The following is a 14939-nucleotide window of genomic DNA, read 5'->3' as shown; positions in this document are numbered from 1 at the left end:
TCCTCCCGCTCTCTCTCTGTACACCCCCTTCCTCCAGCTCTCTCTCTGTACACCCCCATCCTCCAGCTCTCTCCCTGTACAACCCCATCCTCCAGCTCTCTCCCTGTACAACCCCATCCTCCAGCTCTTCCCTCTACAACTCCATCCTCCAGCTCTCTCTCAGTACAACTCCATCCTCCAGCTCTCTCCGTGTACAACTCCTTCCTCCAGCTCTCTCTCAGCACAACCCCATCCTCCAGCTCTCTCCCTGTACAACTCCATCCTCCCGCGCTCTCTCTGTACACCCCCATCCTCCAGCTCTCTCCCTGTACACCCCCATCCTCCAGCTCTCTCCCTGTACACCCCCATCCTCCAGCTCTCTCCCTGTACACCCCCATCCTCCAGCTCTCTCCCTGTACACCCCCATCCTCCAGCTCTCTCCCTGTACACCCCATCCTCCAGCTCTCTCTCTGTACACCCCCATTCTCCAGCTCTCTCCCTGTACAACCCCATCCTCCAGCTCTCTCTCTGTACACCCCCATCCTCCAGCTCTCTCCCTGTACAACTACATCCTCCAGCTCTCTCTCTGTACACCCCCATCCTCCAGCTCTCTCCCTGTACAACTCCTTCCTCCAGCTCTCTCCCTCTACAACTCCATCCTCCAGCTCTCTCTCTGTACAACCCCATCCTCCAGCTCTCTCCCTGTACAACTCCATCCTCCAGCTCTCTCCCTGTACACTCCCATCCTCCAGCTCTCTCCCTGTACAACCCCATCCTCCAGCTCTCTCCGTGTACAACTCCTTCCTCCAGCTCTCTCTCAGCACAACCCCATCCTCCAGCTCTCTCCCTGTACAACTCCATCCTCCCGCTCTCTCTCTGTACACCCCCTTCCTCCAGCTCTCTATCTGTACACCCCCATCCTCCAGCTCTCTCCCTGTACAACTCCATCCTCCAGCTCTCTCCCTGTACAACCCCATCCTCCAGCTCTTCCCTCTACAACTCCATCCTCCAGCTCTCTCTCAGTACAACTCCATCCTCCAGCTCTCTCCATGTACAACTCCTTCCTCCAGCTCTCTCTCAGCACAACCCCATCCTCCAGCTCTCTCCCTGTACAACTCCATCCTCCCGCTCTCTCTCTGTACACCCCCATCCTGTAGCTCTCTCTCTGTACAACCCCATCCTCCCGCTCTCTCCCTGTACAACCCCATCCTCCAGCTCTCTCTCTGTACACCCCCATCCTCCAGCACTCCCTGTACAACCCCATCCTCCAGCACTCTCCCTGTACAACCCCATCCTCCAGCTCTCTCTCTGTACAACCCCATCCTCCAGCTCTCTCCCTGTACACCCCCATCCTCCAGCTCTCTCCCTGTACACCCCCATCCTCCAGCTCTCTCTCTGTACAACCCCATCCTCCAGCTCTCTCGCTGTACAACCCCATCCTCCAGCTCTCTCCCTGTACAACCCCATCCTCCAGCTCTCTCCCTGTACAACCCCATCCTCCAGCTCTCTCTCAGTACAACCCCATCCTCCAGCTCTCTCCCTGTACAACCCCATCCTCCAGCTCTCTCCCTGTACACCCCCATCCTCCAGCTCTCTCCCTGTACACCCCCATCCTCCAGCTCTCTCCCTGTACAACCCCATCCTCCAGCTCTCTCCCTGTACAACCCCATCCTCCAGCTCTCTCCCTGTACAACCCCATCCTCCAGCTCTCTCCCTGTACAACCCCATCCTCCAGCTCTCTCTCTGTACACCCCATCCTCCAGCTCTCTCCCTGTACAACCCCATCCTCCAGCTCTCTCCCTGTACAACCCCATCCTCCAGCTCTCAATCTGTACACCCCCATCCTCCAGCTCTCTTTCTGTACACCCCCATCCTCCAGCTCTCTCCCTGTACAACTCCATCCTCCAGCTCTCTCTCTGTACACCCCCATCCTCCAGCTCTCTCCCTGTACAACTCCATCCTCCAGCTCCCTCCCTCTACAACTCCATCCTCCAGCTCTCTCTCTGTACAACCCCATCCTCCAGCTCTCTCCCTGTACACCCCCATCCTCCAGCTCTCTCCCTGTACAACTCCATCCTCCAGCTCTCTCCCTCTACAACTCCATCCTCCAGCTCTCCCTTTACAACCCCATCCTCCAGCTCTGTCCCTGTACAACCCCATCCTCCAGCTCTCTCCGTGTACAACTCCTTCCTCCAGCTCTCCCTCAGCACAACCCCATCCTCCAGCTCTCTTCCTGTACAACTCCATCCTCCCGCTCTCTCTCTGGACACCCCCATCCTCCAGCTCTCTCCCTGTACAACCCCATGCTCCAGCTCTCTCCCTGTACAACCCCATCCTCCAGCTCTTCCCTCTACAACTCCATCCTCCAGCTCTCTCTCAGTACAACCCCACCCTCCAGCTCTCTCCCTGTACAACTCCATCCTCCCGCTCTCTCTCTGTACACCCCCATCCTCCAGCTCTCTCTCTGTACAACCCCATCCTCCCGCTCTCTCCCTGTACAACCCCATCCTCCAGCTCTCTCTCTGTACACCCCCATCCTCCAGCACTCCCTGTACAACCCCATCCTCCAGCACTCTCCCTGTACAACCCCATCCTCCAGCTCTCTCCCTGTACACCCCCATCCTCCAGCTCTCTCTCTGTAAAACCCCATCCTCCAGCTCTCTCCCTGTACACCCCCATCCTCCAGCTCTCTCCCTGTACAACCCCATCCTCCCGCTCTCTCTCTGTACACCCCCATCCTCCAGCTCTCTCTCTGTACAACCCCATCCTCCAGCTCTCTCCCTGTACACCCCCATCCTCCAGCTCTCTCCCTGTACACCCCCATCCTCCAGCTCTCTCCCTGTACACCCCCATCCTCCAGCTCTCTCCCTGTACAACCCCATCCTCCAGCTCTCTCCCTGTACAACCCCATCCTCCAGCTCTCTCCCTGTACAACCCCATCCTCCAGCTCTCTCCCTGTACACCCCCATCCTCCAGCTCTCTCCCTGTACAACCCCATCCTCCAGCTCTCTCCCTGTACAACCCAATCCTCCAGCTCTCTCCCTGTACAACCCCATCCGCCAGCTCTCTCCCTGTACACCCCCATCCTCCAGCTCTCTCCCTGTACAACCCCATCCTCCAGCTCTCTCCCTGTACAACCCCATCCTCCAGCTCTCTCTCTGTACACCCCCATCCTCCAGCTCTCTCCCTGTACACCCCCATCCTCCAGCTCTCTCCCTGTACACCCCCATCCTCCAGCTCTCTCCCTGTACACCCCCATCCTCCAGCTCTCTCTCTGTACACCCCCATCCTCCAGCTCTCTCTCAGTACAACCCCATCCTCTAGCTCTCTCCCTGTACAACCCCATCCTCCAGCTCTCTCCCTGTACAACCCCATCCTCCAGCTCTCTCCCTGTACAACCCCATCCTCCAGCTCTCTCTCTGTACACCCCCATCCTCCAGCTCTCTCCCTGTACACCCCCATCCTCCAGCTCTCTCCCTGTACACCCCCATCCTCCAGCTCTCTCCCTGTACACCCCCATCCTCCAGCTCTCTCCCTGTACACCCCCATCCTCCAGCTCTCTCCCTGTACAACCCCATCCTCCAGCTCTCTCCCTGTACACCCCCATCCTCCAGCTCTCTCCCTGTACAACCCCATTCTCCAGCTCTCTCCCTGTACAACCCCATCCTCCAGCTCTCTCTCTGTACAACCCCATCCTCCAGCTCTCTCCCTGTACACCCCCATTCTCCAGCTCTCTCCCAGTACACCCCCATCCTCCAGCTCTCTCCCTGTACACCCCCATCCTCCAGCTCTCTCCCTGTACAACCCCATCCTCCAGCTCTCTCCCTGTACACCCCCATCCTCCAGCTCTCTCCCTGTACAACCCCATCCTCCAGCTCTCTCTCTGTACAACCCCATCCTCCAGCTCTCTCCCTGTACACCCCCATCCTCCAGGTCTCTCCCTGTACACCCCCATCCTCCAGCTCTCTCCCTGTACACCCCCATCCTCCAGCTCTCTCCCTGTACCCCCCATCCTCCAGCTCTCTCCCTGTACACCCCATCCTCCAGCTCTCTCTCTGTACACCCCCATCCTCCAGCTCTCTCTCAGTACAACCCCATCCTCTAGCTCTCTCCCTGTACAACCCCATCCTCCAGCTCTCTCCCTGTACACCCCCATCCTCCAGCTCTCTCCCTGTACAACCCCATCCTCCAGCTCTCTCCCTGTACACCCCCATCCTCCAGCTCTCTCCCTGTACACCCCATCCTCCAGCTCTCTCTCTGTACACCCCCATCCTCCAGCTCTCTCCCTGTACAACCCCATCCTCCAGCTCTCTCCCTGTACAACCCCATCCTCCAGCTCTCTCCCTGCACACCCCCATCCTCCAGCTCTCTCCCTGTACACCCCCATCCTCCAGCTCTCTCCCTGTACACCCCCATCCTCCAGCTCTCTCCCTGTACACCCCCATCCTCCAGCTCTCTCCCTGTACACCCCCATCCTCCAGCTCTCTCTCTGTACACCCCCATCCTCCAGCTCTCTCCCTGTACACCCCCATCCTCCTGCTCTCTCCCTGTACAACCCCATCCTCCAGCTCTCTCTCTGTACACCCCCATCCTCCAGCTCTCTCCCTGTACACCCCCATCCTCCAGCTCTCTCCCTGTACACCCCATCCTCCAGCTCTCTCTCTGTACAACCCCATCCTCCAGCTCTCTCCCTGTACACCCCCATCCTCCAGCTCTCTCCCTGTACACCCCCATCCTCCAGCTATCTCTCTGTACAACCCCATCCTCCAGCTCTCTCTCTGTACAACCCCATCCTCCAGCTCTCTCCCTGTACAACCCCATCCTCCAGCTCTCTCCCTGTACAACCCCATCCTCCAGCTCTCTCTCTGTACAACCCCATCCTCCAGCTCTCTCCCTGTACACCCCCATCCTCCAGCTCTCTCTCTGTACACCCCCATCCTCCAGCTTTCTCCCTGTACAACCCCATCCTCCAGCTCTCTCCCTGTACACCCCCATCCTCCAGCTCTCTCCCTGTACAACCCCCATCCTCCAGCTCTCTCCCTGTACAACCCCATCCTCCAGCTCTCTCCCTGTACAACCCCATCCTCCAGCTCTCTCCCTGTACACCCCCATCCTCCAGCTCTCTCCCTGTACACCCCCATCCTCCAGCTTTCTCCCTGTACAACCCCATCCTCCAGCTCTCTCCCCGTACAACCCCATCCTCCAGCTCTCTCTCTGTACAACCCCATCCTCCAGATCTCTCCCTGTACACCCCATCCACCAGCTCTCTCCCTGTACAACCCCCATCCTCCAGCTCTCTCCCTCTACAACTCCATCCTCCAGCTCTCCCTGTACAACCCCATCCTCCAGCTCTCTCCCTGTACACCCCCATCCTCCACCTCTCTCCCTGTACAACTCCATCCTCCACCTCTCTCCCTCTACAACTCCATCCTCCACCTCTCTCCCTCTACAACTCCATCCTCCAGCTCTCCCTGTACAACCCCATCCTCCAGCTCTCTCCCTGTACACCCCATCCTCCAGCTCTCTCCCTGTACAACCCCATCCTCCAGCTCTCTCCGTGTACAACTCCTTCCTCCAGCTCTCTCTCAGCACAACCCCATCCTCCAGCTCTCTCCCTGTACAACTCCATCCTCCCGCTCTCTCTCTGTACACCCCCATCCTCCAGCTCTCTCCCTGTACAACCCCATCCTCCAGCTCTCTCTCTGTACACACCCATCCTCCAGCTCTCTCCCTGTACACCCCCATCCTCCAGCTCTCTCTCTGTACACCCCCATCCTCCAGCTCTCTCCCTGTACACCCCCATCCTCCAGCTCTCTCCCTGTACACCCCCATCCTCCAGCTCTCTCTCTGTACAACCCCATCCTCCAGCTCTCTCCCTGTACAACTCCATCCTCCAGCTCTCTCCCTCTACATCTCCATCCTCCAGCTCTCTCTCTGTACAACCCCATCCTCCAGCTCTCCCTGTACAACCCCATCCTCCAGCTCTCTCCCTCTACAACTCCATCCTCCAGCTCTCCCTGTACAACCCCATCCTCCAGCTCTCTCCCTGTACACCCCATCCTCCAGCTCTCTCCCTGTACAACCCCATCCTCCAGCTCTCTCCGTGTACAACTCCTTCCTCCAGCTCTCTCCCTGTACAACTCCATCCTCCACCTCTCTCCCTCTACAACTCCATCCTCCAGCTCTCTCTCTGTACACCCCCATCCTCCAGCTCTCTCCCTGTACAACCCCATCCTCCAGCTCTCTCCCTGTACAACCCCATCCTCCAGCTCTTCCCTCTACAACTCCATCCTCCAGCTCTCTCTCAGTACAACCCCATCCTCCAGCTCTCTCCCTGTACACCCCCATCCTCCAGCTCTCTCCCTGTACAACTCCTTCCTCCAGCTCTCTCTCAGCACAACCCCATCCTCCACCTCTCTCCCTGTACAACTCCATCCTCCCGCTCTCTCCCTGTACACCCCCATCCTCCAGCTCTCTCCAGTACAATCAAAGCTGCACACAATGGGGGTGATCTTGTGGCCACGTTGTGCCCGGCACAAATCCCGCGATGTCGGCACAATCCTGGGAAAGGCCTGAAACTCCCTCCCTTACAGCACTGTGGGTGTACCTACACCACAGGGACTGCAGCGGTTTGAGAAGTAGCTCACCACTGTCTGCACAAGGTCACGGTGGCACAGTGATTAGCACTGCTGCCTCACAGCACCAGGGACCCGGGTTTGATCCGGACCTCGGGTCACTGTCTGTGCGGAATCTTCACGTCCTCCCCGTGTGTGCGTGGGTTTCCTCCGGGTGCTCCGGTTTCCTCCCACAGTCCAAAGATGTGCAGGTTATGTGGATTGGCCGTGATCAATGCGTGGGGTAATGGGGATAGGATGGGGGAGTGGGCGAGGTGGAGAGTCAGTGGATTCTCTGAATTCGGGGTGGGTAATAAATGGCGACCTCGTCAGTGACTCCCACACCCTGGGAACAAAATAAAAAACATCTCTCCCGCTCTCTGCCTCACTTTCCTCCATTCGAAACTCCTCGAATCCTCCTCTGACCGAATATCTCCTCCTGTGGCTCCGTGTCTAACTTTGTTCATGTTGTTACAAAGCATCTTGGGAGGTTGTCCTTATGTTATGGGTGTGATCTAAATATATATTGATGTTGCTGCCCCCAGTGACCACAGCAGAGGTCAGGGCCACCAGGAGAAGGGGGGATCCAGCACGTTGCCTGCATGGCCCATTCCACCGGCAGGGAACCCACCACAGCGGCTCACCATGGGGGGCACGGGGAGACCGTGCCGGCAGGAAGGGCTGTAAAATCCTGCCCTTTCCAAGCTTTCTAGATGATTCCATCCATGTTGATTGAGAACAACTTGTGTTTCATTCTGTTTCTCACAGTTATCGGCGGCAGAGATGAACGTTATCAGGAACTCGATGGCGCTGGGACCTCTAAATTAAACCAGAGAGACAATCAACCAGTTGCAGCAAATGTCCACAGGCCCCGACTTTCTGCATCTCCATAAAATAAAGCAAATGAATTAAAACCTGGCTGTTGGTCTTTCTATAAATGTGACACAGAGCAGCATGGAGATTGGACCAATCACAGAAGGGAATGCAGCAGGTCCGATTTCTATTGTATTTCCATTTTCTCCAGCTCGGTGAGTGTCAGTGAGACAGAAATCCCACCCTCTCTGCACCATTATCCCAGAATTGACCACATTCCTGGTGAATGTCTGATCTCCACCTGAGAGAGAGAGTGGCCTACCTCGTGGAGAGGCACATGCAGCAACATCTGCAATTGGTGCAAGTGCACCAAGATCTGTAGACGGAATGGTGAACAACATTATCTCGCAGGTGGCCCAAAGCTATTGCTGTTACATCTCTTTGAACCAGCGTGAGACCACACCAAGGGCTGATGTCAGGTTCCCTGCAAAATGAGAGAATCCCGGTTTCCATGGACCCTCCGTCAGGACGCCATCTGTGAGCCCATCACTGATGTCTACCCCTGTCGCAATGCAGGCTTTGCAGTCCCAGTAATTGCCCCAACCGGTCCCTGAATGAGGAGGCCGACCAACAGCATGACAGCACAGTGGTTAGCGCAGTTGCTTCACAGCTCCAGGGTCCCAGGTTCGATTCCGGCTTGGGTCACTGTCTGTGCGGAGTCTGCACGTTCTCCCCGTGTCTGCGTGGGTTTCCTCCGGGTGCTCCGGTTTCCTCCCACAGTCCAAAGACGTGCAGGTTAGGTGGATTGGCTGTGATAAATTGCCATTAGTGTCCAAAAAGGTTAGGTGGGGTCACTGGGTTACAGGGATAGGGTGGAGGCTTGGGCTTAAGTGCTTTTCCCAGGAGCCTGTGCAGACTCGATGGGCCGAGTGGCCTCGTTCGGCACTGTAAATTCTATGATTCTGTGAACACGTTCCTCACGGCTGAGGATGGGGAAAGACATTCTCCAAGGCAACAAGGACAGCGCTGTGTCGGAGTGTCCGAGTATGAAGGCACCAAACAGGCCACTGAATGGGTCAGTGTATAGTTTTGAACATTAACATAGTCCAGAACATTTGCTGATCCATGTTTTACTCCAGCAAAATTGTTTGTGCAATTGATAATGGATAGATATTGCAATTATTTATACACTTGTCATCATTATCTCCATAAGGGACCTGGATATTGCAGACAGCAGACTTTGCACATACGCTGACTGTGTTGCTTTGCTTGGCCACTGTAATGGTTCAGGGCAGGGTTTTGTCCAGTGGCAGGGGTATGTCTGCTCACTATCTCCTGAGGGATCGATGAGCTGAACCGCTGTTGAATGATTGGTTCCTGGTTACAATAACATCCTGTTCCTCTGCAACAACCCTCGGTCCTGCAACTGACAGGTCTCAGCCTCCGTGTCCCCTTGCTCTCCTCTCCTTCCTCTGAGGAATAGGAGGATTCTTCCTCCTCTTCTACATTGAGTGTCACATCGTTGTGCTGCATCAGACTGTATAGCATGCAGCAAACATCCTATCATAACAGAAACCCTGCCATGTGTGTCCTGGAGGCTGCCCCCAGAGTAGTGGAGGCATTTGACTCTCATTGTGGGAAAGTCTATGTTCTACTCAAAGGCTCTGCTGCTTGGAAACGGCTGTTGTCGTCACATCGCTGTTTCAAGGTGTTTCATTCCTCATGGGGTCGGCTAGTATCCATCCATGGAGTCAGAGGATTGGGCAGAACATTCACAGCAGTTTTGTCTCACTTGGTGAAGAAATTGTGGGAGCTGCTGGGTAACAGTGTTACAATATCCGAAACACGGTCAACTCCAGCCCCACAGACCCCAACAGAAGTGAATTAGCCAATAATTTGTGCATTTTGCTGAGATCTTTGACCCTTAACTGCTGCAATGAGTTACAAGCACCAGATATGCAAGTAAAATAATTTTTAAAAATTGTTTATTGAAACAAGGAAAAAGATGAACATATAATGGTAAGAATGGAACAATGCTCTGCTAATCTAACTATTCTCCAAACCCCGTCCCACCCTCCACCCAGACACACACAATACAGACACACGGTGGGGGTAAGGAAAGGATTGAAAGTAATGGGAATTAAACGGCGTGTGATGGCTCTTTGCTGCTGAGGTAGTGGTCTTTGTAGCCAGCGATCTTCTAATGGTGTCTTCAACCAGAGCCTGTAGATTTTCACTTTTAACCACCGGGGTCTTCACTCTGAGAATCCCCCCACTGAGCTCGGCTCCATCCTGACAGGCTTCCACCAGGTTGACTTTCAGTCTCACTGAGACAACTTTAACATTCTCTACCTGAGAAGTTAAACCGAGATCGACTGCTCCAGACATCGACTGCTTGTCTGCCGTTTTTGCAGATCAAGATTCACTTCCAGGTCAATTGGCTCAGGTTAAACAGGCTGCAGAGAGAAAGGTCAGCTTCAGCTCCCCAGCCTTCAATCCGAGATTTAAACCTTCACAGGATGGATGGAGAGAGTGTTTAAACCAGCTCCTAACTGTTTGTGAGGTCCGAACAGAACTGAGAACTGATATGCTAAACGGGTCAACAAACAAGGCTTTATGGGTTGACATAGAAATACAAAAGGGGCAATATACTGGGAGTACATTACAGACGCCCAAATAATGAAAGGAAGATTGAAGATCAAATATATCGGTGGATGTCTGCCTGGAAGAAGGAGAGGACAATGATAGTACAAGACTTTAACTATCCCAATGTAAACTGGGATTCAAACAATATAAGGGGAACGGAGGGTGAAAAACACATGCAGTGTGTCCAGGAAAATGTTTTCAAAGAATTACTGACAAACCCAAGATGAGGAGATGCAATTCTAGACCTTGGGGAATGACGAAGGGCAGTGGGTGAAGTGACAATGACCATATCGGGGATAGTGATCGCAATTCAGTTCGATTCAGCCTCACCATGGACAAGGGCAGAGATAAAGCAGGTGTAAACATTTTCAACTGAGGGAAGGCAATTTAGCAGAAATGAGAAGGGACTTAGCTGAGGTGGACTGGCCAGCATTACTAATGGATAAATCTGTGGAAAACCAGTGGGAAGCACTAAAAGGAAAGATCCTAAATGTACAAAGTAGGCATTCCCCCTCCCAAAACAAGCGTGGGACTGACAAACCGAGACCCCCACCCTCAGGTTGCCGAGAACAAACAAACAAAGAACAATACAGCACAGGAACAGGCCCTTTGGCCCTCCAAGCCTGCGCCGATCACGTGTCCTATCCAGACCGATCGCCTGTATCCTTCTATCCCCCGTCTGTTCATGTGTCTGCTTAGATAAGTCTTAAAGGTCGCTAACGTGTCTGCCTCACCCACCTCACTGGGCCGTGCATTCCAGGCCACCACCACCCTCTGTGTAAAAACCTCCCCCGCACATCTCCACTGAACCTTTCCCCCCTCACCTTGAACCTGTGCCCCCTGTAAGTGTAATTTCCTCCCTGGGAGAAAGCCCCCAACTGTTCACCCTATCCATACCCCTAATCATTCTATAAACTTCTATCAGCTCCTCAGCCTCCGTCTCTCTCGAAGGAGAACACTCCCAGTTTATTCAATCTCTCCTCATAGCTAATACCCTCCGTACCAGGCAACATCCTGGTAAACCTTTTCTGTACTCTCTCCAAAGCCTCCACATCCTTCTGGTATTCTGGTGAACAACTGTGGCCTTGTTGCTCTCTTTGCTTTGCTCTGAAGATGGCGGACAATATGGTCGTCTTCCTTAATCCTAATTATGTTTGCTCTAGAGTCGCCAGGCATCTCTCGATACCGCCACAAGGTTCAAACCCGAATACTGATCAAAGAGCCAATACACCAGTTAGTTAGTTCAAAGTCAATACTATTTATTTACACACACAGTAATATGTACTCATGCACAAAATACTACAGACGAAACTATCACTCTTGCTAACGCCTATACTTAGCTTCCGGCGCCCACTCAGACAGAGGAACAATGGCCGTTGTTCGGTTCTGAGGCTGCTGGGGTCGAAGTGGTGAAGGGGAACAGCTAAGGTCGTCGGTCTGGTAGCGAGCGTTGACCTTGGACTGACTTGCCTCTGGTGTAGCTGGTGGACGGGTCTCTCCATTTTGAGAGCCGAGTCCAAGAGAGCGATTCTCTCTTGGAGCCTTCTTCTTATACCCAAAGGGGGGCTCCGCGCGCTTTTGGGCGGGGCCTTGAACTTGGCCCCAAGCAAGTGGGCCGTATCTCGATCATCCGCATTGATCTTGACCAATAAAGGGGCGGGTGCCCTGATGGCTGGGCGTGTCCTAGGTGGCCGTTGGCCTGGCTTTGTTTTCTGCTTTCGGTTTGGGGAACTGGCGCCGCGAGGTCTGGGGCCAGATCGGTTACTTAAGTATCTTCCTTTGTTCCCGGAGATGGGCCATCCATATGCTAATGGACCGACAGTTTCAGTCTTGGCTGGGAGCTGTTTCTCCAATATGCAGACAGGCTCTGAACCTGCTTGCTTTCTTAACATTGTCCATTTTCCCTGCAATCTTTGCAAATGTCCATTTTGTATTCTGGAAGTGGCCACCCCAGGAGGCTGCAGCCTAACCAACTGTCATGTGAGAGCACCTTTACTGCTACACGGTGTGTTGTGAGAGCACCTTTACTGCTACACGGTGTGTTGTGAGAGCACCTTTACTGCTGCACGGTGTGTTGTGAGAGCACCTTTACTGCTACACGGTGTGTTGTGAGAGCACCTTTACTGCTACACGTGTAGAGGGTGCCATCTCTGCTACTCCACTACTGGGCCGATATCTGGGGTTTGAGTATCTGTGTGTGTCTCTCTCCAGTTGGCACTGAAACTTCAGAGGCCAGGGGATGCCGCACTGGGACACCTCCACGGGAGAGAGCACTGAATCAAGCCTGCCGTTTATCCCTAACCGGAAGCCTGAGGCTTATATCACACAGATATCCAGACCCCCACCAATGCCCAGGTGATTCTCTCTCTTGCCGGTGGTGCAATACCCACCCGGTTCCTACTTCGCTAGAGTAGCTTTCCCAAGAGAGAGAATAGGACACTGCTGTTTATTACCTAACCAGCAGCCTGTCCTGAGTGAATCGCTCAAGATGACCCTAGATTCTTGAACCCGGAATTAAGGTGAGGAATATTTTAACAATGACTTGGTCAGAGATCGCTGGTGAGAGATTGAAGAATTTAAACGACTCCAATTATCAGCAAATCAAGGTTTATTGCAAAACCCAGGTCAAAATCATCAAACAGAAGAAATTATAATAAAATCTTAAACTCTAACACAAACTAAGTCTATTCAGAAAGTACTATAACGGACACAACAAAAAATCTTATTGTTACACAGTTTTAGCAATGACACAGAACACAAATCAAGTCCCCTTCCCCAAAGCCTCAACCACTATCAAGGTCAAGGGAGTTTCGCAAGCTGCTGCAGGGTACTTACAGTCAAAGGTGGAGAGGTCAAGCCAAGAGCCAAGAGACCCTCAATCGAAACACAGCCCCTTTTATATTGTTTTACCTGGCTTTGTCCTGTGTTCGGCCAGCCCCTTTTGCATTGAAAAGGTAAGGTTTAAAGTTCCCGCCTTGGTCCCGCCCCCTTTGAGCCGGTCAGAGCTGTTTGTTTCCGGGTATTCCTCGCAGGTCCGCTCCTTCCAGCTAGGCAGACCTGCGCGATTTGAATTTGGCGCCGACTCCGCCCCCTCCTTCCAGTGAGTTCCTGCCGGTGGCTTCTGTCAGGATTGGAGTACCTCCCCCAGGTCCGCCTCCAACTTGGTTTTTTCTACCGTCCGCGATTTGAATTTGGTGCCGACTCCGCCCCCTCCACCCAGTGAGTTCCTGCCGGTGGCTTCTGTCAAGATTGGAGTACCTCCCCCAGGTCCGCCTCCAACTTGGTTTTTTCTACCGCTTATCTTCAAGGGGCTTTTCCAGCGCAATGTACTGAGCCCAGACAGTCTGCTTTTTTAGGATAACAAGGTTAGGCTCTCTTGTGAAGATTTTCAAAAGGTCTTCCAGCTGCTCCGGAGATGGCTGCTATTCTCACCTTGCTATGTTGATGGGGTGTTAATTGGATTCTGCTCTGGTGGAGGCCAGGTCATTTACATCTGCATGGGGCTATGACCATCCCATTGTCCTGCTTGCAGGCAGGCCCCCTGAGTATTCCCGTGCCCCTTTGTCTGTGTTTTGATCTTATCTCGTTGTCTGGCTCCTTCTTCCTTGTAGCTCCTAGGGGGGGGTTTGTAAATACTTATGTCCCTACTCAGCTCAGCGGACCAAGCCTGCTGGGAAAACTGGTTACGTTCTCTTGGCTGAAAAGTCAGTTTACAGTCTCTGAGTTTTATTCTTGGGCAGTCCAAAAAGGGCCGAATTGCCCGAAAACCTTACACACGGTGTGTTGTGAGAGCACCTTTACTGCTACACGGTGTGTTGTGAGAGCACCTTTACTGCTACAGGGTGTGTTGTGAGAGCACCTTTACTGCTACACGGTGTGTTGTGAGAGCACCTTTACTGCTACACGGTGTGTTGTGAGAGCACCTTTACTGCTGCAGGGTGTGTTTTAGTTTCGTTTTGAGAGCTGGGTCACTGCAGTCACAGCAAGAAGGTGCATTAGTCTCTCTCTCTCTCTGCAATCTAAAGACTGTCTCCAGATCCTTTGGTGATTTAAAAATGATACCTGTTTCTGTAGAGAATTTAAACCTGATGTCTTTCTGTAAAAAGCTTTTTTTTTGTCTTATGGATGTTGCAAGGAAAAATTAAGAATTACTTATAGAGTACTGTATTCTTTGGGGAATCTATTGGTGTTGATAGTTGTTAAGATGTTTACTGGGGGTTTATAAAGTGTTAACTGGTTTCATAAATAAACATTGTTTTAATTTAAAAGTACTTTAACTCTCTGTTGCATCACACCTGTAAGGTAGGCCCGTCTGCTCCCCATAACCACAATCTATTAAAAGTTGTGGGTCAGGTGAACTCCATGATACCCTTTGGGGTTCTCTAAACCCTGGGCCATAACAAATTGGGAGCTCGAGGGGGATAAAAGTCTATCTATTGGATTGGCTCAGTGAACTTAAAGACAGTGAGAGGTGAGCATATTGTGGGTGCTTTTCAGGTGTGGTATTCTAGTTTAAGTGGGGAGTGTGTTGTGGACAATGGCTCTTTCAGAGACTCTGAAGTTTTTGGGGGTGGAGACGGTCACACGCAATACCTTACGGACAGAGACTAAAAGCAGACTGTTAGATTTGTCAAAAACATTGCAGTTAACATTACCTGACAAAATGCGAAAAGGTGAGGTACTTACCGCGGTAGCTGAGCATTTAAAATTGCCTGAGATACAGTCTGACTCATTAGAAATGGCAAAAATTCAGTTAGAAATCAAGCAACTTGAACATGAAAAATAATTAAAGCAGCTTGAATACGTAATGAGAGAAAAAGAAAGAGAAAGGGAGATACAGATCAGGGAGAAAAAAAAGGGAAAGAGGAAAAAGAAAAGGAGAGAGAA

At 52.7% G+C, this 14939-nt stretch overlaps 1 protein-coding gene across 1 annotated transcript in view; it reads left to right on the top strand.

The window, feature by feature from the left end:
• The window catches only part of LOC140424653 (fucolectin-like), a 31200-nt gene extending 23693 nt beyond the window's left edge, over positions 1 to 7507 (top strand). The window contains exon 6 of the mRNA XM_072507897.1: positions 7362 to 7507. The gene's annotated coding sequence lies outside the window, so the exon portion shown is untranslated. The remainder of the gene's footprint in view (positions 1 to 7361) is intronic.
• Positions 7508 to 14939: the final 7432 nt, after the last annotated feature.

Source organism: Scyliorhinus torazame, chromosome 6 (assembly GCF_047496885.1).
Source record: "Scyliorhinus torazame isolate Kashiwa2021f chromosome 6, sScyTor2.1, whole genome shotgun sequence".
NCBI lineage: Eukaryota > Metazoa > Chordata > Chondrichthyes > Carcharhiniformes > Scyliorhinidae > Scyliorhinus > Scyliorhinus torazame.
The sequence above is the reverse complement of the archived record's forward strand: the minus strand, read 5'-3'. Positions and strand labels throughout refer to the sequence as shown.